The sequence below is a fragment of the Sarcophilus harrisii genome, chromosome 5 (assembly GCF_902635505.1).
Source record: "Sarcophilus harrisii chromosome 5, mSarHar1.11, whole genome shotgun sequence".
Taxonomy (NCBI): Eukaryota; Metazoa; Chordata; class Mammalia; order Dasyuromorphia; family Dasyuridae; genus Sarcophilus; species Sarcophilus harrisii.
This window is the reverse complement of record NC_045430.1, coordinates 214623297-214650508: the sequence shown is the minus strand read 5'-3', so window position 1 is coordinate 214650508 and position 27212 is coordinate 214623297.

The window sequence follows — 27212 nt, the reverse complement described above, 5'->3', positions numbered from 1 at the left end:
TTTTGAGTGTTTAGTGGCAGACAAATTTAGATGTCTAGAAACCAATTGATGATGGAAGTCTGTAGCTCATGAGACAGAATAGGAATAGCTTTGTACATCTTGACATCATAATTGAGACAATGGAAGCTGGCAAGATCACTAAGTGAGAGAGTTTGTTGGAGAAAGAGAAGGAATCTTAAGATTCATGTTTGAGCAGGACTCAGAAGAGAGACAGAGAAGGGACAGTAGAAGAAGGGAAGTGAGGAAAGGAGAGGAGCATGGTAGTAGAGATTTCAATAAGGATAAAAATTCAGTGATTGTGACCATAGGGAAAAGAAAGTTTATTCTCCTTTGGTAAATTTCTAACTCAAAGCAAGGACTCAGCAGATTAACTAAAATAATTCCAATTGGTGCAGACCACTTAAGTAATGGTCACATCTCCTTGTTTAGAAATCTCTTACAATAAAAAAGTGATGTTTTGGGAAGAAGTGTATTAGGTCTATTATCAAGCAAGAAAGAGAAAAAGGCCAAAATGGAGAAATGGAATTTACAAAGTATTCATATCACAATTGCTGACTATTATGAAGTATCAGAATCATGTGAATCTGAATAGGAATGGTATACTGAGAATAGCAGGTATACCGAAATGTCTTTGAGATGATTGAACATTGCAATTAACTTTATAGAAACTGGTAGCTTAAAGGAAAAGTTTGAGAGGTAATACTATCTCTAATTTCTTTTAAGTATTGTTAAGGAGGTGTTTGCTTGGGGTCAGAATATCTTCCACTTCTCTTTTTTTTTTTTCTTTTTCTATTTCCTTAAGGGGCCACACAGAGGGAAGCTAGAATTTCTGATATTTTGAAGAAATAGTGTAATAAAATTTTTTAGCTAGAGCTTTTTCAAAGGATAATTAATAGCCCATTGATAATGCTATTTTCATAGTATTTACTTTTATATAGGTCCTTGCCTTTCTGAAGTCAGAAAGATAAATCTAATTTCTCTACTTTTTTGTGTATAGTTTGCCAAAACAATTTCATGGAAATATGTGGAAGAGAATACAGAGGTTATAATTGTCCAATCTGCAAGAAAAAAATACTGAGGCAGAGCTCTGAACCAATGTCACTTTATTAGAGTCCATGGTCCCCTCTAATGAAGTGGACCTCAAAATTAACTTATGAGCTGAGATGCTCTTTCTTCCAGGACCTTATTTTTATAAAATATTTTTATTTCATACTTGAATATTAGAGGGGTTATTAAAAAAACAGAATTCTATTGCTTGATAGATTTTGCTTCGAGGGTCAAAAATTATGAATCAGCCAAGAAAATGGTATTTCAGCAGGGGCATCTCCACTAAGTGGTCATAAAATGGTCACTTGTTGATGTTGGACAAGACAGAGGGATTTGTCTTGGTAGACAAAATTCAAAGTGTTTTTCTATTGTCTGGAGTTATTTTAAATTGAATTTCTCTTCCTATCTTTTTCTGCCACTGCTGCTTCCTCTTTTGTCCCCCCTCACTCCCCTTATTTCCCCTCCCCTTCTTTGTTCCTCCTCTTGATGCCACTCTTATATCTCCATTCTCATTTTCCTTTCTATTACTTGTGCATGATACTCCATCTTTTAGCTATGGAGCATTTTCACTTGCTGAAGCGCTCTCCTCAGCTCTGCCTTCTGGCTTCTTTCAAGTTTCTTCAAAAGTGTCATTTCCTGCTAGAAGTCTTCCACAATCCTCCTTAATTTCAGTGCTTCCCCTGTCAGATTATCTCCAATTTATACTGTATATAGTTTTACAAAGTCTGTATGTAATCTCTGCATTAGACTGTGACTTCCTAGGGAGAAGAGAATTTTTTTGCTTGCTTTTTAAAAAACCTTTTTAATATCTTAAGTAGTTAACACAGTGTCTACCACATGGGAGGATCTTTAAAATAATTGTTAACTTTGTTTTCTTAAAATATTGGAAAAATATGATTAGGATACATGTTCTCAGTAGGATTTAGAGAATTATTAACTTAACCGTGTTTTGTTTTGCTTTTTAGACAATGATTCAAATAGATTTATAAGCTAAATTGATTAGAAACTACTATAAATCAAACTTTAAAAAATATTTCTAATTCAAAGCTGTTTTATTGAAATGGATCTTAATGCAAATGTAGTGCAGTTTAATCCACTCTCTTCATTTTGCAGAGAAGGAAACTAAGCACCAAAGTGACTTTCTCAAGGTTTCCTTCAATGAGATAATTTTATACTTGAAGATGAAGTTAAAGAATCACTTGTGTATTGCAATCATTGTTCTCATGACAATAATTAATTTTTTAAATATTTAAGAATTCTCAGGAATTATTATTTTTTTTAAATACACCCTTCTTTGTGAAGATTTAAGCTTTTTTTTTTTTTTTTTTTTTTTTTTTTTTAATAAGGGACAGGTAAGTGGTACAGTGGATTAAGTGGGCCTATAATCAAGAAAACTAATCTTCCTGAGTTCGAATCTGGTCTCCGATACTTACTAACTGTATGATCTGAGCAAGTCATTTAAACCTGTTTGCCTCAGTTTCTTCATCTGTAAAATTTGCTGGAGGAGAACGTGGTAAAGCAGTTCAGTGTCTTTGTCAAGAAAATCCTAAATGGGATCACAAAGAGTTTAACAGGACTGAAAAATAACTAAACAACCACATTTATTTCATCCTTATCAGAGACAGGGGATACTGGAAGAGGATTATGTCTGTCTGTTCCCTTACCTATTGTTCATCTTGGGAATAGAGTTTTCAAGTTTAACTCATGAATGTTGTTCATTAACATGCAAAGAAAGACTCAAGCTTATATCCAAGGCTTGACTCCCTTCTTTCCAAATAGGAGTTCCATAATGATTGCACATTGTAAATAGGAAAGAAATTCATTTATCCAAGTTGATAGCAAAATGGAAATCAGAGAATGTATGTATAACAGACAATACATATGTGAAGTTCTTCTTGGACTAGGAACAAGATAATTCAGTTCAGTTAAGAGAGATCTAGATTGTACCCTAAGGGGAAATTCTTCAGTCTCTTTAATGTCTCAATCTGTGGATAAGACAAGATATAGACTGCTAGCTTCTCCCATATTGGCCTCTTTTCCTAATCTTATTTCCCCTTTAGCAACCTGAAATTCTGTTGGTTTTATCCATCCATCCATTTTTTTTTTTTTAACTCTGGCACCAGAAACAGTTGAAGCATCTGCAAAGCCCATAGACACAAATATTCAGGAGACTAGAGAGCTTCCAGTTCTCCTACTTCTTTCTTTTGTCTTTGTGCCATCCCTCTCACAGGTGCAGGACACTGATCTCCAACCAAGAGGAGAATATTCTATACAAACGGACTTTGGACCTTAGGTTACTTTTGAAATGCATCTCCTTTTGAGGATTATTTTCTTCTTTTACAGTTAAGCTTCTAGCTGGTCCAGATCATGATACCTTCATTGATCCCTCCTTCTTGTTAGTGTTTTCTCTCACCTCTTTCACCTTAAACCACAGTATATCTGTTTATTTAGACTGAGTTATCTTTGCCAAACTTATAAAATTAATACATAGATATGTAAATCTATCTACATGTATGAACACATAACATATGATCAAGGTAGTTTTAGAAGGAAGGAATCAGCAGTTTTAATTCAGAGAAGCTAAGTGTGGCAAAGATGGTAGAGATTTTTTCGAAGAATAGTCTTCTTGACTTTCCTTCCTTTTCTCTTTCTTTCATATATGATTGCTTTCAGCCTTTAGGATTACTTATATATTAAATTTACTATGTTTTCAGTATATTGCTCTCTGTGTTTATCATTTTCACCTAATTCAAGGCTATTCAATTTTTTTTTTTGTTATTAAGCATAAAACAAAGTGCACACTCTCTCATACATATATACACATAGAATGGGGTTGAAGTAGAAATATGATGCCTCTCTATTTAAGGGTACCTACTGATGGAATTTGAATATAATTGGTTTTGTATTTATATGATGCACTGGCATTCTTGTTAGCTCAAAAAAAGTAAAAGGCAAATGTTGTAATTATGGCTTCTATTGATTTGCATATTATATGTTGTCCATGTATCTTGCTTTGGCACTGGCAATATCAAGATGATAAATTGTCTTCAAAGAGTCTCTCATTTGCTATGGTTTTGTTTATGCTTTATATTCAATTTCAGGTCTTGGTGGTAGCTGCTCCTGTCATGCTTGCGAAGTCTGATGAGTTGTGTGTGATGCATATTGATGGGATGGTGCTGCTGGGGTGGGGAAGTTAAAGTTTAAAAGAAAAAGGAAATGAAGTATAGATTTTATTATTTGCAACTGAACAAGTAATAGGAAAGACGAACATATAGCCAAACTGGATAATTTTTGTACTTAGAGAAAAAGAGAGTTTAGGAATGAATGGAGTTGATTATATAATGCTTCAGAAGATCAAATGTCTCATAATAATACTGGGCAGCATGGTTTCTAATTCTGTAAATACTGGTGGGCTTAACCTATATAAAAGAAACATTCCAACTGACACAGGAAAGTTCAAAAATATAGTTCAAAAGGGCTTAAAAATGAAGAATGAGATGATAGGAAGAAAAAAAATGTTTCTTATTTGAATAGGAAAATTCTCATAATAAAAAGGATAATGAAATATAATTGGGAAATTAATTTTGATCATTTACTTTAGAAGTAGTACGTGCAAAAAATTTTTTTAAATATGCTGCTGAGTTTTGTGATGATTTTAATTTTATGAATAGCTACATAGCTTAGAGGATCATGCCCAGCCTGAAATTAGGAGAACTTGTCTTCCTGAGTTGCAATCTGGACTTCGATACTTACTAGCTGTGTGACTTAGAGCAAGTCACTTAACTCTGTTGTACTTAGTTTCCTCATTTGTAAAATGAGTTGGAGAAAAGAAATAGCAAACTAGTCTGGTATTATTGCCAATAAAATTCCAAATGGCATCATGAAAACTTGAGAATAACTAAAAAGACTGAATAACAACAAAATTTTTTCTCTCAGCATTTTAAAAACATTTACATCATTAATATGTGCTGTTTTCCTCGATTATTATTTTATTTGATCCTCACATCAATGCTAGGAGTTAGATATTATTATTAACCCCATTTTACTATGAAGAAATTGAGGCCAATAGAGTTTAAGTGATTTGCCCAGGATTAAACAATTAAACAAATTGCATTAGTGCAATTTGAGTCTGGATTCAAACCTAGATCTTCCTGACTCCAGAAGAGGGCTTTATATCCTCTATTACCTACCAGCATAGCTTTTTGAAATCTGAGTTGTTTGCTTTTTTATATATATATATTTAGATAAATAGTCTTGGGAGGCCAGAAGAATGTGTTTCTTGAAAAAAATTACAGTTATTAAATATATCTTAAAATAAATTATTTTCTAATATCTGTGCATATTTCTACCAGAATAATTATTTAACATCATTTAGGCTCAATTAGGATAATCCCTGAATCCAAACTTTTAAAAAAAATAGAAATTAATTTTGCTTTATTTTCATTGCACTACAAAATTGTGTATATGCGATGGAATGTTTGACAGAGGAAAGAATCATATCTCCACTTTTCATAAGATCATAAGCCAATAGTTATTTGCAACTCCTTGATTTGGATGAGTGGCAGACAGAAAAGGGAGAGCATTAAGATTAGTTGTCTCTGAAGCTTCTATGTTAAAAGTGGAACAGTCAAATAGCTTTATTCATATTCCCAATAGCACCTAGATTAAAACTACATGGAATGATTAAAAAAGCAAAACAGTGTTCTGTAGTGGAAAGAATACAGAGCCTAGAGTCCTGTTTCTTGTCTTGGTTCTGCCACTAACTACACATATAATTTTGGGCAAACTCATTTAGTATCCCTAAATTTCAATTTATCCAACAGTAAAAAGTTAATCCAGATTATCTTTACATTTCTTTCAAACTCCAGTGTTCTTGAGTTATGACTAATACTTTAAGGAATCGTATGAGAAATTTAATTATGTTTTAAAATTATATATATATATATATATATTTATATATATTTGTACATATGCATGTGTATTCAAAATAAATGAACAGGAATAATTGTGAAATTTTTCAAATAATGCCCTATAATTGATGAATGTCAATTAAGGTGCTCAATACAATGAATCAATCAATCCACACAATTAAGTTATCTCAATAACAACCTCCTATACATCAATCAACCAAAAATGATTTGTTAAGTATTTATTCTATTCTTAACATAAGGTATGAAAAAAAAGTAGAAATAGCCATTGTCCTCAAGATGTGCACATTCCAATGACAAAGATCCCATTTAAATAATTGGATACATATAGGATTTATACAGACTTGCTGTGACAAAATCACAGAGGGGAAAGGACTAACACAGATTAGGAAGATGGACTTTTTGCATAAAGTAAACTTTGAGATGAAACTCCAAATTAGGGGAGTCGAGACAGACACAGAAACAACCTAAATAGTATTGTAATTGGAAAGAGGGTGCCTCATCAAACCAGTTAAATTATAGTGTGCATGGAAGAAGAGTAATTTGTAAGAAGGATGAAAAACATAGAAAGGGGGTAGGTCAAATCATATTTTTGTATCCCATTTTTCATTTCTACTTAAAAATAGAAGAGATATTGAGGTATATAGAGAGAGAGCATGTGAAGAATCAGTGAAAAGGGAAATTTGAATAGCAGGTATTGATGACAGTAAGGGGGGAATCTGCTGTAAAAGATGAGAGATGATGAAAAGGGGCACATATTGGCCTCTAGGGGAAAAGGCTATCCATTTTAGATTGGAGAGGAAATATTAAGAAAAGGTATCATGCAAAGTGATATGAAGAGGAGGATAGAGATAATTTTTGGAGAATGGTCTTTATTAAATTTGGGGCGTCAGAGTAAAGAGGTGAGGTCTTAGGCAGAGATAGTGTGGTCAGTGATACCACGAAAAACTTGAGGAACAGAATAGTGAACTGATAAAAAATTAACATGTGCCTTAATGTAGGGAGTTATAGTAAGTATTGAATAATTTACATTTGTAGTGGATCTAGTCAGAACTCACAAGTTCCATAAATCAGAACATGACGAGAAAGGAAGGAGGGATATGACAGAAATGATCCAAAATTGGATTTTGGTAAGATATACTCAGAACTAAGACAAGAGGGGAGGAATTCTAGGGGAAAATAGAATAGATTTGAATTAGTTTGCCAAGAAGTTGAGTTACAAAAACGGGGAAGCAGTTTACCAGATTCAGAGGTGATTGACTGGAAAAGAAAGGTGGAGTGGAGAGAGTGGAGGTAACTCTGGATTCAAAGAAAGGACAGAGAATCTTCATCTCCTTTTTCTTGTTTCATCCCAGGAAGGAATGCTCATTTTACTCCCTATATTTGCATTCAGGTTAGTGTATTATATCTTTTTGATGAACAAAGAAGCTAGCCATCTTGGCTAGCTGGGAGAAATAGGTGAAAGGCTTATAGGAGACAAAGGACAAACTAAGGAAACCAAAGATCACATTCCATGAGCACATTAGAGAAGTCAGTAATTCTCTATCAAATGAATATTTTCAATGTAATATCTCAAGAAAGTTATGTAAATATGTATATGATAATTTTCTTACTACTATATCATTAATCAGTAGTCACTTATTCCATCATAAAATAATAGCCAATATATAGTATCATTATAAACAAAAATTTGACTATTATAAAATTAATCAGTATCAATTTATTCCATAAGTATCTCAGTGGTGAAGTGAATATAATGCCTGACCTGGAGTCAGGAAGACTAATCTTCCTGAGTTCAAATTTAGCCTTTGTGATCCAAAGCAAGTCACTTTTTGCCTCAGCTTTCTCATCTGTAAAATGAGTTGGAGAAAAAGTCTTAATGGAGTCACAAAGAGTTGAACAAAACTGAAAAAAAAAATAAACATTTATCCCATTACCAGCACTACCCTTGAATTATAATGCATGATTCCATTCCATAAGAAACATACAGTGTAATGTTGAAGGAAAAGGAATAGCCATTTATATAGCATCTGCTATATTCCAGGTGTTTTTTTTTTTTTTTAAATAAATCTGTCATTTGATCCTTACAACAATCCCGGGAGTGGATGCTATTCTTATTGCTATTATACATAGTAGAAATTGAGGCAAATTTAGTTTAAGTATCTTGTCAAGGGTCATGAAGCTGGTAAATGTCTAAAGTTAAATTTGAACTTGTATTTTCCTGACTTCAATACCCATATTCTCTCTCTCTTTTAAAATAATGGCCTTTTATTTTCTATATACATGAAAAGATAGTTTCCAACATTCACCCTAGCAAAATCTTGTATTTCAGATTTTTTTCTCCCTCCTTTACCCCAACCTCTCCCCTAGAGAGCAGGTAATCTAATATATATTAAACTTGTGCAATTCTGCCATATATATTTCCTCACATATCATTCTGTACAAGAAAAATCAAATCAAAAAAGAAAAAAAATGAGAGAGAAAACAAAAAGCAAGCAAAGAACAATAAAAAGGTGAAAATACTATGTTGTGATCTACATTCAGTCCTCACAGTCTTTTCTCTGGATTCAGCTGCCTTTTTCCATCACAAGTCTATTGGAATTTGTCTGAATCTCCTCATTGTTGAAAAGAGCCACGTGCATCAGAATTGTTGTATAATCTTGTTGTTGCTGTGTTCAAGGTTCTGTTGGTTCTACTCATTTCACTTAGTATCGGTTCATGTAAATCTCTCCAGGCCTTTCTGCTCATATTCTTTCTTGCTGTGCCACCACCACCAACAGCAGTGAGCAAGTTGTCAGTATACCTTCCTTATTTCTGGAAAAACTGAAAACTTTTAATCTGGTACATTATGAAATTGTGATACATAGCAATTGGGAGGAATTTTTTTTTTTTTTAGCAGTTCTTTCCTACCTCTTGAAAATGTGTAATGATTTTAAAATTTAAATTTAAATTAAAAAATTAATCTTCTTAACTTGTATATTTTCTGTCATCCAATATCTCTCTGAATGTGCTGCCTTCTATTTCTTAATCTATCATGATATGAAATCTGAATGGCCTTTAGATACTTGCTGTAACAAGAATGATCTTTAATTTTTTGTAGTTTATATGCATAACTGTGATTTCCACATTTCCTTGGGTCTAAGGCTATTCTCTACAATGTTAAAATATCAATCCAGATATACCTTCTGACTCTTTGGGATTTTTTCTTCTTCTTCTTGTGTATGCTGTTTACAACCTGCAATAAATCCTCTTGTAAGGCTTTATCCTAGAAATTGCGAGTTTGGATAATTTGCTAGTAGCACCAATGCAAAATCTATTATTGTTCCCTTTCTTGATTTATTGTTCCCTTTCTTGATTGCTTTTTCTTTTAATCAATTTGATTTGATGTTTTCAGTTCTGATTTTTTCCCCTTCATTCACTATTAAGAAAGCAAGAATAATAAAACCATTACAAATGTGTATAGTCATGTAAAATAAATTCTTGCATTGTCCATATAACCCACAATGAGAAACAAAAAGAAGAGAAAAAAGGAAAGAAAGAAGGAAAGGGGGGAAAAAAAGGTCTATACTTAGTGGCAATTGGTAGCACAATAGATATGGCTAAGCTTGGTGTCAGGAGGATTTAAGTTCCAGTCTGATCTCAGATATTTACTTGCTGTATGAGTCTGGGCGTGTCACTTAATCTCTGTTTGCTTTAATTCAAAATAGGGATAATAACAGTGCCTATGCCACAAAGTTGTTGTGAGGACAAAATAAAATAATATTTGTAAAAATCACTGAGTACAATGTTTGGAACATAGCAGGTACTTTTAAGTGATTATTTCTGTTCTCCCCTCTTCCTCTGAGTCCAAAAGTTCTCTATCTGGAGATAGATAACATATTGTATCATCAGTCCTTTGGAATTGTGTTTTGATGTTGCTTTGATCCGTTACTAAGTTTTTCAAAGTTGATAATCTTTACAATATTGCTGTTACTGTATAAATTGTTTTCCTGGTTCTGTTTTTTTGTTAATGTATCAGTTCATACAGTCTTCCAAATTTTATTGTTTTTCTGAAACCAGCTCCTTCATCACTTCTCACAAAGCTGAAGTGAAAATCCATTAATTTTTTTTGAGAATAATATTACTACTTTTTAACTAACTTGAAGCTATGAACCTGATTTTTACATTCCTGTAATACTTTACATATATGCAGATTGTTTCTTCTAAATGGATCCAACATGTTGTCCTACCCTACAGTAGGTATTTTGGGCTCTCACTTTCCAAACAGATATTTTAGTTTACCTTTTAGATTTTTTCCACTTTAAAATTTAATAAGCATGCCATTTTTGTCTTTATCCATGGTGAAAATAATATATATATATATTGAATAGCTCAGGAGCAAGTGCCCTGGGGCACTTTCTCCTACACATTGACACAAAAGTAAATGGTCTTTTCTTTTTCTGGGGACAGGGAGAAGAAAGAAAGACTGAAAGGTAAAGAAAAGGAGAATGGGATGAGGAAGGGAGAGGAAGGAAAGGGTGAGAAAAGGGGAAAGAAAGGATAGGTAAGAGAGAGAGATCTGGACAGCCAGAGCATAGCTAATTATAGGGGGAAAGATACCAGAAGGGTGTGGGGAAGTAGAATAAAAAAAAAAGTTAAAACCATTGAAGGCAAATTTTACTTCTTAGTATTTAAGGTCAGTCCTGCACTTTATTGGTCTTTAATTTCAGCCAGGTGTCTATTCATTAATTCATCCAAAAATCTTCAGCAGTCTGATGGAATATTTCAGGTTACATTTTTTTTTTCAAGAATAATAAACTGGTGGTGGCAATTAAATTGTTCAAATGATTGGTTCGGCATGTGATTCCATATTCCCCTTACTTTAAAATGAAGGCTTCACATTAATTTTCAGGTTGACCTAAATAGGGTTGCAAGCAGCATTTAGTCTCCAGAGGTGAAAGATTAGTATTTGAGCCACTAGGATACCTCACCCAAAGCCAGTAATTATATAGAGAGCTTTAGCCTGTTTGTCCCAATGATTTGTTTTAATGATGAAATTAAATCCAATTGCTGCAACTCTCACCAAGAAAATCTTGGACATTTATTTGTTCTAAATTTCCCTATGGTTTTATTTCATCTAGCTCTCTTCAGTTCTTTTAATCTGAACAGTGTCAGAAGCAACACAGTACCTGATAGGTCATTTGCTCCTTGAAAATTAGCAAAGGCCCATGACACTTCTTCCTTTAGGATAATAATGACTCTTCTTCAATATTTGATGTTTTCTAATTGATTGTTTCCAATTGTCAATGAAAACAGGGATACCGAGGACTTTGTTTTCCTTTTCCCATCTCTTCCCCCATCCCTTTTCCTTTGCCCCTCATTCAATGCTTCTGTCATTTCACTGCCCATTGGACAAAGACTAACTGAAATGACTGTTGGTTGGTATCAGGAGACTAATAATATTAGGAGCGAGTTTCTCAGGCATGTGATAGTCATAAGCAGAAAGGCTCCTCTTGAGATAAATCATCCTTGTCTAATTCACAATGCAGTCTAAAGTATGCAATCCTTTAAGAACAAAAGAACATTTATGTATATGTATACATATATGTGAATATGTATGTATACGCATATATGAATAAAACACACATACATGCAAAATCCAATATTCACATACTGCATACATATATGCATGTACGTTGCTATTCATGCATTATATATGTATGTGTGTGGGTGTATACATGTGCATGTAGGTCACTGATATGTATGCTACTATATATGTATATGTATCCACATAAGTATTATATACATATGTAAACACATGCATATATACACATATATGTGTGTATATATTACAGAGAGTAATAGATATATACCACATATATATGAACATATATGAAATTCATACACATAGTTGGTTCCATATATTAATTAAGGGGCAGGCTTTGATTAGCAGTTTTAATATCAGGACACAGTCTAGGCAAAATTGTGAGGGTGAAAGTTTACTATTGTACCTATTTGTCTTTTTTTTCCCTCCCTTTTACTCCTAAGATTCACTTCTCAGTTCTTTTCAGATATTTTGTTGCCATCTACCTCTAACCAAAATGAATATGAAAAGAGTTATTTTCATCTAAGTGTGAATTTTAAAAAGTGTGTAAACTCTACAGCAACCAGCTATGAATGTTTGAGATCTTAACCATTCTGAGGCTCAGCTTTCTTATGTATGAAATTGAAACTTTAAAATATATATATATCTGTGGTCCCTTCTTGTTATAGAATTGTAAGATTCTATGATTTTCCTTCTATTCCATTGTTTATATAATCTCCTATTTCTTCCCAGCTCTAATCTATGATAATTAAGGGGAAAATTAATTTAAGCATAGTGCTTTTTTCTTTTGGTTATCCTACTCCACAACTGTGATTTTTAAAAATCATTTTTTTTCATAGATTTAGAAGGGTAGGGTTGGAAATATAGGCAAATGCCAGAAAGACAATCACTATTCCATTGGTATTTACACTATCAAGACAAAGTAAACCTTCAACAATTTGAGGAGGGACCTCATTTGGCAAACTTTGAGAAAATATGTATGAGAATCACTTATTTGAATAAATATGATAGATTGGTATCTGAATCATAGAAATAATTTCTATAGTCAGTGATACTCTAGATTCATTTGAGTGTTTGATTATGAATGATATTTTAAACAGTAGTACAGATCATTAGGCTAGCTTGATAATTTGTATTTAAATAAATTAATTTCAAGCATAAAAAAAAAATTCCTTTCTTCCACTGTTTTACTTCCATATACTTTTATTTACCATTTTATGTTCATTGTGGATAGGTACTATATTCTAGTTTTGCCTTTTAAAAATAATAATCCTTTATCTTATTTCATCCTCTCTGATGTATGGGCAAAGGACTTTTGTTTTAAACAAATAAAAACTTTAGTTGTTACATCTTTCTACTTTCCATCTCAGTAAAGATCAAAAGATCATAGAGTCTTATTTATAAACCTAGAAGAGATTTTCAGAGAACAACTCATCTATTTTACAAATATGGAAACTGAAGGTTTTCTTCCTCTCTAATAGCAATGAAGTTGGACTAGTTAGACATTAAAATTCACTGAAAAGTTTTGCAACAGTGGTTTCCATGGTTAGATATACATATGTGTGTGTGTGTGTATATATATATATATATATATATATATACACACACACACAAACATACATATGTATATGTATATGTGTATTTATACACATATTTTACTTTTATATAATAACACTGGCACACATAATACTTTTTAACGACTTGCTTTATGGTGACTATCCCATTTGATCTTTTCATTAACAATGGGCTATAGATATAATTATTATCCTCATTTTATAGAGGTGGAAACTGAATAAGCCACATTAAATGACTTTTCCCAGTCTTGCAGTTTGTGTCTGATGTCACATTTGACTTCAGGTCTTTCTGACACCAGTCCCACTGCACTTTCTGCTGCATCAAGATGTACCTAGTCATTCAGCCAAAATGTGAATATGTCAAGTTTCTAATGAGTGTTGGTGAACATTAGTAGAGAAAATTATCTTTTTCAGTAATTTTTCTCTCTTCCTTAGTATCATGTAAGACAACAATTTCAATGATTAAAATCAAAGATGAATAACTTTTTACTCACTTAGAGCACATTTTTTGCTAATTCATTTGATATTAATAATGATTATATGAATAATTTAATGAACTCTTTTAAAAGCTTTATTTTGTTACACAAAGTACACATATCCAATATGTATTCATAAGAATACATTTAATTGAGGAGGTAAGAAGAAAATAGGATAAAGCTGAATAAAAACTATAGCATCCTTCCTGATCATCCTTTGTTAAAAATTCAGTTCCCTGAAGCCAGCTTTATATTTTCTTTTCCAGGTCACCCATTATTCTGTATAAACATTCATTATTTGGTTGTTTCTCTTACTAGATTTACTTTTCTTTCAAAAAAAATTTTATTATGTCATTGGTCACAATTCTCTGATTGAATTTGCAACAAATAATTTAAAATTAAGCTTAAGTAATACTATTTTATATAAATTACATTTAATATACATTTCATTCAAACTTTAGTTAATCCTCTGGACTTTTCCTCCATTCAGAAGACACTTGCATATCAAGGCTCCATCCTCCTAATTGATGACTTCCTTGCTAGGACCATTATTTCATAAGGGATCCAGAAATGTTTTTTATTCACTCTCTAGTATAATTGTACTGTAATTGTAGTATAAGTGTACTGTAATTGTCACCAGTCAACTTGCTTCAAGAGGCTATTTTTTCCGTATCTCCTTCTTTAAGCCTCCTTTTTATATTGCCTTTTCTTATTTGAATATGTTCTTTGAGAGTAGATACAAATCATTATATTTGTATCCCCAGGCAGCCCCACAGTGTTAGGCATGTTGTTGTTGTTATTAAGTTGTTATGTCCAATTCTTTCTCACTCTGTTTTGAGATTTTCTTTGCAATAATAATGGAGTGATTTTTCATTTCCTTCCTGAGGAAACTTAGGTCACACAGCTTAAAATATCTGAGGCCAGATTTGAACTCATGAACATGAGTCTTCCTGATTTCAAGCCCATTGCTCAATTCACTAAATCATGTAGCTTCCTTATCAGGCACATAGTAAAAATTTAATAATGTTCATTCTCCTTTCCTCCTTCCTTCCTTCTCTCCCTCCCTCCCTCCCTTTCTCTCTTCCTGACCTCCTCTTTTCTTCCCTCCCTCTTTTCTTCCCTTCTTTTTATCTATTTTTCATTCAAAGATACATGATTTCATTTGTGTGAATATTCCTGAAGATTGTAACTCCTCTAACTCCATTTACTAGATGATATTTGTGAACTTCAGTAGCTAAAATAATAATAATAATAATAATGTTGCAAGCAACCTTTTTATGAGTTTCTTTGAACTTCTTGACCTGTTCCTTAGATAACAAACATAAAATCAGTAATTGATATCTATGTAAAGTTATTTCATTTCAGTGAACCCATCAAGAACTTATAATTTATTGCTAATGTTTTCAGCAAAAATAACAAAAACCTCCATATCATAGGAAAGCATGGAAGGAGAATTTATAGGATCTAACTATATATAGGATCTAATATATATATATATATATATATATATATATAATATATATATCATATATATATATATATATATATATATATATATATATATATATTACTTTGTAGTTATGATTTTTCAGCATTTCTGACCATGAGTAGAAAAAACACACAATATAATTGGCATGATCAATTTCAAGTTGGAAAAAAAAATTCCCCAGCACCGTTTAAATGGTAAACTTAGAATTTCAAAAAATTTCTCTTGCCACAGAGAGGTTAAATAATGTTGCTAGCAGGAAATATCAGGAGTAAAACATGAAGCCAGAGCTGGTCTCTGAGATCAACTATTTACTGATTGCACATTACTGACTGTTAAAATTAGAGCACAGCATATACATACCTACACATACACACACACGTGTGTGTGTGTGTGTGTGTTTGCACATATAGGAATTTTAATTATTTCATATTTATAATAATTCTTTTATTTTAGAGAGATTTGTGGAAAGTGGATTCTAGCCTCTTTACTATTACCTAAATATAGTATGCTTATCTTCAACTTATCCCCATTTTAACTACTCAGAAATAACTAACTCCTCCCTCTCTGTTTATCTTTTCTTTCCTTAAATCCCATCTATTTGTGAAGCCTCTTGGAACCAATGCCACTTTAAGTGTGCTTTCCCTATTCTCAACTGCTATATCATTTAAGCTATTGAGCTATTTTAATGAATCATGTGGTATATGTCATAACTCATGGGAACTTTGGAGTCATAAACTGCTGTCAGTGCAAGTCAACATTAATAGGCAAAATAAAGGCTCAGAGTTGTACTGGAAAATGAATGAGAGAAGAATAATCTTCTTAAATTACTTGTATTAGTAAATGAACAGTTAGTCAAGAATGTAAAAGAAAGATGGTCTTCTACAGACATAATGGCACCAGGATCATTTATTAAAGGTCAGAACAAAAGAAGATAATCAAGAATTTCTAGTTTTTGTCCATCAGTTGGAGAATGGCTGAATAAATTGTGGTATATGAATACTATGGAATATTACTGTTCTGTAAGAAATGACCAACAGGATGATTTCAGAAAGGCCTGGAGAGACTTACACAAACTGATGATGAGTGAAATGAGCAGAACCAGGAGATCATTATATACTTCAACAACAGTATTATATGATGACCAGTTCTGATGGACCTGGCCATCCTCAGCAACGAGATCAACCAAATCATTTCCAATGGAGCAGTAATGAACTGAACCAGCTACGCCCAGAGAAAGAACTCTGGGTGATGACTAAAAACCATTACATTCAATTCCCAATCCCTATATTTATGCCCACCTGCATTTTTTATTTCCTTCACAAGCTAATTGTACAATATTTCAAAGTCTGATTCTTTTTGTACAGCAAAATAACGTTTTGGTCATGTATACTTATTGTGTATCTAATTTATATTTTAATGTATTTAACATCTACTGGTCATCCTGCCATCTAGGGGAGGGGGTGGGGGAGTAAGAGGTGAAAATTTGGAACAAGAGGTTTGGCAATTGTTAATGCTGTAAAGTTACCCATGCATATAACCTGTAAATAAAAGGCTATTAAATAATAAAAAAAAAGAATTTCTAGTTTATTTCAGAAGAAATATATTTCACTACTATTTCTGAAATATGAATACATATTTACCATATATATGCATACACGTGTGTTTGCATGTGTAGCCTTCATTTTACTTGAAATACAATTTCTGTAAATTTAGTAGGAATTGAATTTTTATACAACTTGCCAAGCTTCACTGAATTTGATTTAAAAGATGTTTCAATGTATTTGTTGCTATTGGCACCACCATTCTTGAAGAGGACTAATTACAGCTTTAGGAAACTAGCTATATCTAATGTATATCTATGTCTATTAAATAAATATGTAGAACCAGATGATTGGTTTTAATTTTTTTTTTTACCAACTTTGCTTTCAAAAGATTTTGGTGTTAACATAGATATAATATAGTTTTAAAAATGATAAGACTGAAGGTAAAATAAATTTATGGTATTTTTAAAACAGGTTGAGGGGTAGGGAAACTAATTCACTGCAAGAAATTGAATTCTTAAAAATTACATATTTTAATGATTTTTTTCATTTTTATACCATATAACTTTCCTACTTCCTAAAAATTAAGTACTTAAGCATAATCAACTAAGACAGTTATACATCTGTTAATATCTCTAATATTCTGCATATATCATCTTTCAGAAATTGTTTTATTTCCTCATTATTTTTCCTGAGCCTAGCATAGTCACGATTTAATGAAGTACATTTGTTTTACCTTTCCTCTCATTTGCACTATTTTAGAAAATTCCAAATTTTCATAAGTGATTCTTCCTGTTTCTGGTTTTTGTTTCAATTTTCCAATTTTCTATTTATTTTTCACACTTTTCTAGAATTTTAAGCTCTATATTATCTTCCTACCTCAAGTCCTATTCCTCATTCAGTGAGAATATAACCAATATGATGCTCATAAATATATGTGAAATCGTGTAAAATATATTTCCATATTTGCCATTTCACAAAAAAGTAAGAAAAATAAGCCAAAAACAAACATCATTTTTTCTCAGAGATTCCCACTTCTTCCCCTGCAATTTTAGTTATAAGTTCTTCTAAATTATCTTAAATCATATTTATTGGAGAGCTTAAGTCTTTCATAAAAAAAAACATTATTACATTCTTCCTGTTAGTGTGTACAAAGATCTGTTTTTGTTCATTTCGTTTTGCATGTATTCATGCAGATCTTCCCAGGTTTTTTTTTTTTTTTAATACCATCTTCTTCCTCATTTCTAATAGCACACAAGTACTTCATCATAATCATGTACCACTTGTTCAGCATTTTCCCAATTAACATATATTCTCTCCTTTTCTAATTCTTTTCCTTCACAAAAATGCCCTACAAATATTTTTGTGTATGTAGGTACTTTTCCTTTTTCTTTGATCTTTAGGGGATACAGACCTGGCAGTGTTATTACTGAATCAAAGAATATGCAAGCTTTTATAGTGTTTTTTGGGACTTAGATGCAAACTCTATTTTAGAATGATTGTATCAGCAATTGTATTATTGTACCTATTTTTCCCTGTGACCTCTAGTACTTATCAGTTATTAAAGATGTAACAGGATGCTTCAAAGCTATTTGAATTTGCATTTCTCTAATCGGTAGTGATTTAGAGCATTTTATATTGCTATGAATAGTTTTGATTCATTCATCTGAAAACTGTCTATTTATTTCTCTTGACTATTGATTAATTGGGAAATGGCTCTTATTCTTATAAATCTGATTTAGTTACCTTCATATCTGAGAATTCATGTATTTGAGAAATTTACTGTAATTTTCCACAATAACTTTTAACAAAATCCAATTTTCATGTAAAACACAGAGTTAGATTATATTTCCTAATCTATTCTCCTATCCATTTCTGTTTTGTGTGAGGGTTCATGACGTTCACAATCATGATTATTGATAGTCATGATTACTGTGTATTTCCCTCAGTCCTATTTTCTTCTGTTTATCCTTCTTTTTATACTATGTTCTCCTCAAAACTTTGTTTTGCTTCTAACCACTCTCTTATTTACATCTAGTACTTCTGTATAAGTCCAGGAAAACAAGTAGATATCAATACCATGAATACCTAAGTAAATAGGCAGCTTCTGTGTGCTTGAGCTTAGCCTAGGCAAATTGGCAACATCCAGAAGCTAGACCATCACATACTTCAGTGTAGCTCAGGGGAAACACAAAAACACCCAATGAGTCTTAGCACACACCAGATACCAACACTAAGATACCACTTCAGTACCACATTAAAGTTCCAAATCCTTTCACCTCCAGCAGTGCTACTCACTCTCTACATTATCCCCTCAGTGAAGCATCAGACAGGAGAATCACCTGTAAGTCTCAGGATCATATTAATGCAACTACAGGCAAATAGGAAGTACTTGTGACCCCTAGCACAAGGAGCCTTAGATAGTGGTCCTTCCTTGCCAAGAGTGGAACTCAAATTAAAAAAAAAAAGAAAAAAAGGCCAAAAAAAAGCAAAAACAATAAAAACTCTGAACATGGAAAGTTATAGTGACAGGGAAAATCAAAACACAAAGAAGACAACAATGTTAAAAGACCTATGGGCAAAAACCCAGAGAAAAATGGGAAGTGGTCTCCTCAATTCCAGGGAAAATGTCATGAAAGAGTTCAAAAAAGCTTAAAAATTATGTGAAAGGGAGAAGAAAAACTGGGAAAAGAAATAGGATGGATGCAAGATGATAATATAAAAAAGAATCAACAGTTTGGACAAAGAAAACAAGTACTAAAGAAGTAAAATTGGCCTAATGGAAAAGGAAACACATTTTCTGAAGAAAACAATTCCTTAAAATGTACAATTAACCAAGGAGAAAAGAAAGGACAAAAGCTAATTAAGAAAACATCTCCTTAAAAAAAGGGCAAGTGGAAGTTAGTGACTTTATGAAAAATCAAGAATGAGAAAGAGAAGGAGAAATAATAACAATACTTCATAGAAGAAACAACTGAACTGGAAAAAAAATTCTAGGAGTAACAATATCAGAATCAATGGATTAAGGAAATTCATAATAAAGAAGAGTACCTGAATGATATCTTGAAAGAAACTATATAGGAAAAAAATGTCCTTATAACTTGGAACCAGATGGCAAAATAGTTATTGAAAGAATCCCAAAATAAAATGAACAAGTCTGTGGAATATCACAGCCAAATTTCAGAACTATGTGATCAAGACACACAATATGTAACTGGATCAGAAAGAAACAATTCAAATGTCAGGGAGCCACAATAAAGTTTACACAGGACTTAGCAGTTACAACATTAAAAGATCAGAGTTGATGAAGCATAATCTAGAAAGCAAAGGAGCTAGGTATATAACAAATAATCACTGATAATGCAGCTAGAAGTAAACACATAGAAGTTTAGGCAGAATGAGATACCAGTATATACCTGTCAGACTGGCTAGAATGACAGGGAAAGATAATGCGGAATGTTGGAAGGGATGAGGGAAAACAGGGACGCTAATACATTGTTGGTGGAACTGTGAATACGTCCAACCATTCTGGAGAGCAATTTGGAACTATGCTCAAAAAGTTATCAAACTGTGCATACCCTTTGACCCAGCAGTGTTACTACTGGGCTTATATCCCAAAGAGATCATAAAGAAGGGAAGGGACCTGTATGTGCACGAATGTTTGTGGCAGCCCTCTTTGTAGTGGCTAGAAACTAGAAACTGAGTGGATGCCCATCAATTGGAGAATGGCTGAATAAATTGCAGTATATGAATATTATGGAATATTATTGTTCTGTAAGAAATGACCAACAGGATGATTTCAGAAAGGCCTGGAGAGACTTACACGAACTGATGCTGAGTGAAATGAGCAGGGCCAAGAGATCATTATATACTTCAACAACAATACTATATGATGACCAATTCTGCTGGACTTGGCCATCCTCAGCAATGAGACCAACCAAATCATTTCCAATGGAGCAGTAATGAACTGAACCAGCTAAGCCCCAGAGAAAGAACTCTGGGAGATGACTAAAAACCATTACATTGAATTCCCAATCCCTATATTTTTGTCCACCTGCATTTTGGATTTCCTTCACAGGCTAATTGTACAATATTTCAGAGTCCTATTCTTTTTGTACAGCAAAATAATGGTTTGGTCATGTATACTTACTGTGTATCTAATTTATATTTTAATATATTTGACATCTACTGGTCATCTTGCCATATGGGAGAGGGAGTGGGTGGAAAGAGGGGAAAAATTGGAACAAGAGGTTTGGCAATTGTCAATGCTGTAAAGTTACCCATACATATAATGTGTAAATAAAAGGCTATTAAATTAAAAAAAAAAGTATAGGCAGAACGTGAATTTGAGAAATTGATATTTAAAAAAAAAGTTTTGAGAAGGGGGAGTACACTGGGTAGAGAAGGAAGGAAGTGGTAGAATTGTATAAATTATTTCACATGAAAAGGAACATATGACCTATTATGGTGTAGGGGAAGATGGGAGGGTAGACTATGAGCACCTCTTGAACTTTACTCTCATTAGTATTGGCTCAAAAATTAAATGATATATATCATCATTAGAATATAAAAATCTGCCTTTCGGTAAAGGCAAGTGGTTATGGAAGAGGCTTATCAGATAAGGTGATAGATAGAAGCAAAACACTAATGAGGGGATGAAGGGTGAAAGAAGATAGAGGTCAACTAGTACTAACAATAAGATGAAGAGAAATGCACAAGTAGTAATTACAATCATGAATGTGAATGGGATGAATTCTTCAGTAAAATAGAATCAGATAGCACAGTGCATCAAAAACTAGAAAAAACATACTTAAAGCAGAGAGACATTCAAAATTAAGATGAAATTTCAGAGCAGAATTTATCATATTTCAAATGAAGTAAAGAAAAGTAGGGACACCAATCCTATTCTCAGACAATGTTAAAGCAAAAATAAACCTTATTTAAAGAGCTAAGGAAGTGAAACTATTTTTAGTTGTATGGTATCATAAACTGTGAAGCAATATCAATACTAAATTTATCCAAACTCCTTAAAATGAAACGGTATATATCTAAAATAATCAGTAACCAATATCGGTGATGGGAATAAGCAGGAAACCTTCTAAATAAGACCAAGAATGAATCAAGGATTCCATTATCCCCACTATTATTCAGTGCAGTGCTAGAAATGTTAGGTATAGCAATAAGAAAAGAAAAATTAAATGGAAGAAATTGTAATAGGTAATCAGAAAATTTCTCTTTATAGATGACATGATGGTATACTTAACTCTAAAGCAAAAAAATAATGTTACTTGAAATAATTTTTAAAATTAGCAAAATTGTGAGATATGTGATAATCCCACATAAATCATCATTTCTTTATATGACCATCAAAGCCAAGCACCAACAATAGAAAGAGAAATTATTTTTAAAATATTTGTAAACAATATAAAATGCTTAGGAATCTACTGACTAAGACAAGTACAAGAACCATATGAACACAACTAAAATATTTATTATACAAATAAAGTCATATTTAAATAATCAGAAACATATTTTACTGATGGATAGATTAGGCCAACAAAATAAAAATGACAATTCTACTTTAACCAATTTACTTATTCAGTGCCATGCCAATTAAACTACCAAAAATACTTGATAGAGCTAGAGATATAGTAACCAAATTCATCTGGAACAACAGAAGATCCAGAATATCAAAGGAATTAATGAAACAAAAATATAAAGGAAGGAGGCCTAGCAATAGCTAATATCAACTATAATACAAAAGAGTAATCATCAAAATTTATCTGATACTGGCTAGAAATAGAGTGGTAGGTTATTGAAATGGGTTTGGTACATAAGACACAATATGCAATGACCATAGTAACCTCTCTCTTTTTTTTTTTTAATAAACCCAAAGACTACTCCTTCCTCACCTTTAGCCTTTTGGAGGGAACTCACTATTTGGGAAAAAAAAAACTGGTGGAAGAATTGTAAAACAATACAATAGAAACGAAGTATAGACTAACACTTCATAAGATATATCAAGATAAAATGAAAATGGGTGTATGATTTAGACAAAAAAGGGTAATACCATAAGGAAATTAGAAGAGCACTGAATCGTCTCCCTCTCTGATCGATGGGAAAAGGAAAGATAATAAACATTATGAAATGTAAAATAGATAATTTTGATTCTATCTAAAAAAGTGTGCAAACAAAATCAATACAACCAAAATTTGAAAGAAAGAGAAGGCTGGTAAACTATTTACAATAAGCATCTCTGATAAAAGTATTTATTTCTCAAATGCATAGAGTACTGAGTCAAATTTTGGAGAATATAAGCCATTTCCCAATTGATAAAGCATCAAAGGATGTTGTGGGAATTAAAAATATCCCACCTACATAAAAGAGACTGAAGCAGAGCTTTAAGCCAATGCTATTTTATTAAAAAAAAGTCCGTAGTTCCTTTTAATGAAGTAGACCTTAGATTTTCCTCACACTCTAAGATGTCTCATCTTGCCAGGGATGTTTATATGGCTAGATATCTAGACATTGAAAATCAATGATATAAAATATAGAATGATTCCATTCATAAAAATGATTCCTAAATCAAAATAAGTAAAATGATGTCAGCAGAGTCATGAGTTATGTGAAATAAGGACTATCTCCACTGACTATGTGGTCATAAAGATGTGTGTTTCTCCTTAGGTTAGGCAGGAGGAGGTGGTATAAGCTATCATATAAGTGATTTAAGGGATCATAAAATAGACACAGTTTGGTTACCTACTCATGTTGGACAATAGGGAATGATATGCAGATGGAGAACTTTCCATATATTTGTGTCACCTCTCTGCCATGTTGAGGTTGGTTACCATTACAAGAAAAAAGGGTAGAGAGCCTTTAATCTTTATATTTTAAATGAACAAGTTAATGTAGAATCTGAAGCTCATAGCTCTGCATGCATACATAGAAAACTTTGATATGATTATTGAATTGAATAATACTGATGAGAATAAAATAGGGATTTTATTTCTCATAATTTGAATAGGCAATTTTTCATAAAGAAATCAAAGCTATATTCCCAAAAGGGGGTCACAGAGTTGGACACAACTGAAGACAACTAAAAAACAACACATACCCCTTTATTACCTACTGAGGATAAAAGAAAACTAGCCTAGTCCCTGTCCTCAAAGACTTATGTCTAAAAGAGAAATTCAGAAAATGGTCAAGTATCAGTAACAAAATAAAACAAAGTGAAGAAAAAAAATAAACCTTATATTTATATACAATTTTCCCTAGAACCACATAAAGCATTCAGTTTTTGTATTATTATTCCCATTTTATAGATGAGAAAACTGAGACTCTGAGGTCCCACGACTTATATGTAAAAGGATAAAGTAGCAGTACAAAGAAGCAAACTTCAGGAATACCCACACTTAGGGGAAATCAAAATAAGATGATGTACTTACTAGTTAGAGAATGAAGATAGTCAGTTAGACAAAGACCTAGAAGAGAGTAATGTAACAGAAGTCAAGGCAGAACATATTCAAAATAGCAATCTACATGAATGCTGCAAAAATGAAGTAGTTTATAATGAGGAACTATATGAAATAAGGTTAGAAAAACTTTATAAACTAGGCAAAAGGCTGTGTATTTTATCCTAGAAGGAATGGAATAGTTTAGGTTGCTACTTCTAGGGGTTAGACAATGGAGGTGAAATGAAATAGTTAGATAAGGAGTAAGAAAAGACAAATAGACTTACTAATCGATCCCATTGGCTACCTCAGCAAGTGTGATTACAAGAAATTGAGTGAATAACCGATGAGGAAATAGGCAAAGAGCCTAGACTGCTCCCCCTCTCCCTAAAGGAGATCAGAAGTGAAGAGAGGAAGAAATATAGAATCAATAAACAAGGATTAATTAAATAACTTCTATAAGTAGCAAGCACTTAGATTGGTTCTGAGAAAACAATACAAAATACAGCATGCAATAGTCTATGTCTTGAAGTATATAGTATCCTACCTAGTAGATATCCCTTATGTAATATACCTATTGGGGAAAAAATGCAAAACAAAATTATATGTTAATTTTGGAAAAGAGGGCACAAACAACTTGTGGCAGATAAGAAAAAGGATTCAAGTGTCAGATGTAGTTTTAATTCATGCTGAAAAAAGTAAGGTATTCTATATGATGAGGGAAAGGAGATAGTAAATTCCAGACAAGGAGAATGACCACTATACAGGTATAGGCATTGGAAATAGAATACTTCATGAAGAACAAAGAGGGCCAGGTTGGTTGGATTGTAGAGTCTGAGGAGAGGAGTGACAGATAGTGAATTTGATTAGGATCAATTTGGGAACAAATATCAAAGTTGGAGATTTTATTTGCTTTCAGAGATAATATGGAACCAGTTGAGATTATTGAGTAGGTTAGGCTTGTACTTGAAACAAAACCCACAGGTAGTTATGTGATTTAGAGGCTAATTAAGAAAGAAATAGTCTAAACTCTCAAGTGCTACATGAAAAGAGATGAGAGTGGTGGTGGTGGTGATGATGATGATGATTATTCCAGATATGTGATTATACAAATAGTTATCTCCAATGAAGAACCTTTCCTTATTCCTGCAATCAACTTTCTTCATCTTATAACCAAAGCTGTTGGAGTCAATTGCCTCTAATTTCTTTTCCAGCACTAAATATATAATCCTATAGATAACTCATTAGAAATTTAGTTTTATTGTCATAGACACAGAAAATTTAAGCGACTTGCTTGTGGTCAGACAAGTAGCAAAGTTCATAGGATAATAGATTGAAAGCTGGAAGGGATAAAGGAATCCTTCAAATTCAACTACTTTATTACATAGAAGAAATTAATGCACAGAAGCTTTAAGTGACTTTCTTAGGATCATATAACTAATGGATATCTTTGGTAATATCTGAACACATCTTCCTGTGGTTTCTTTCCTTTTTTTTTTTTTAATTATAGCTTTTTATTTACAAAACATGAATGGGTAATTTTCAACATTGATCCTTGCAAAACCTTCTGTTCCAATTGTCCTCCTTCTTCCCCCCACCAGATGGCAGGTAGTCCAATACATGTTAAATATGTTAAAGTATATGTTAAATCCAATATATGTATCCATATTTATAAAGTTATCATGCTGCACAAGAAAAATCAGGACTAGAATGAAAGAAAAAGCCTGAGAAATAAAACAAAAATGCAAACAATAACAGAAAGACTGGAAATGCTATATTGTGGTCCACACTCATTTCCCATCGTTCTGTCTCTGAGTGTAGCTGACTGTCTTCATTAATAAACAATTGGAACTAGTTTGAATTATCTCATCGTTGAAGAGAGCCACATCCATCAGAAATGATCATCATATAATCTTGTTGTTGCTGTGTAAAATGATCTTCTGATTCTGCTCATTTCAGTTAGCATCAGTTTATGTAAGTCTTTCTAGGCCTCTCTGAAATCATCCTGTTGGTCATTTCTTATAGAAAAATAATATCCCATAAAATTAATATACCACAATTTATTCAGCCATTTTCCAATTGATGGGCATCTACTGAGTTTCCAGTTTCTAGCCACTACAAAAAGGACTGCCACAAATATTTTTGCACATGTGCATTCCTTTCCCTTCTTTAATATCTCTTTGAGATTTGAGCCCATTAGAAACACTGTTGGGTCAAAGGTTGTGAACAGTCTGATAAGCATAGTTCCAAACTGCTCTCCAGAATAGTTGGATTCATTCATAGTTCCTCCAACAATGTATCACTGTCCCAGTTTTCCCACATCCCCTCCAACATTCATCATTTTCTTTTCCTATCATTTTAGCCAATCTCAGAGGTATGTAGTGATATCTCAGAGTTGTCTTAATTTCCATTTCTCTGGTCAATAGTGAGTTGGAGCACCTTTTCATATGACTAGAAATAGTTTCAATTTCTTCATCCAAAAATTGTCTGTTCATATCCTTTGACTCTTTGTCGATTGGAGAATGGCTTGATTTCTTATAAATTTGAGTCAATTCTCTATATAATTTGTAAATGAGGCCTTTATCATAACCTTTGAATGTGAAAATGTTTCCCCAATTTATTGTTTCCCTTCTAATGTTGTTTGTATTATATTTGTTTGTACAAAACCTTTTTAACTTAATATAATCAAAATTATCTATTTTGTGATCAATAATGATCTCTAGTTCTTCTTTGGTCACAAATTCCTTCCTCTTCCACAGGACTGAGAGGCAAATTATCTTATGTTCTAATTTATTTATAGTCTTATTATTTATGTTTAGATCATGAACCCATTTTGACCTTATCTTGGTATATGGTGTTAAGTGTGGGTCAATGCCTAATTTCTGCCTTATTAGTTTCTAATTTTCCCAGCAGTTTGTATCAAATAGTGAATTCTTAGCTAAAAAACTGAGGTCTTTGGGGTTGTCAAACACTAGATTGCTATAGCTATTGACTATTTTGTCCCGTGAACCTAACCTATTCCATTGATTAACTAATCTATTTCTTAGCCAATACCAAATGGTTTTGGTGACTGTTGCTTTATAATATAGTTTTAGATCAGGTGCAGGTAGGCCACTGTCATT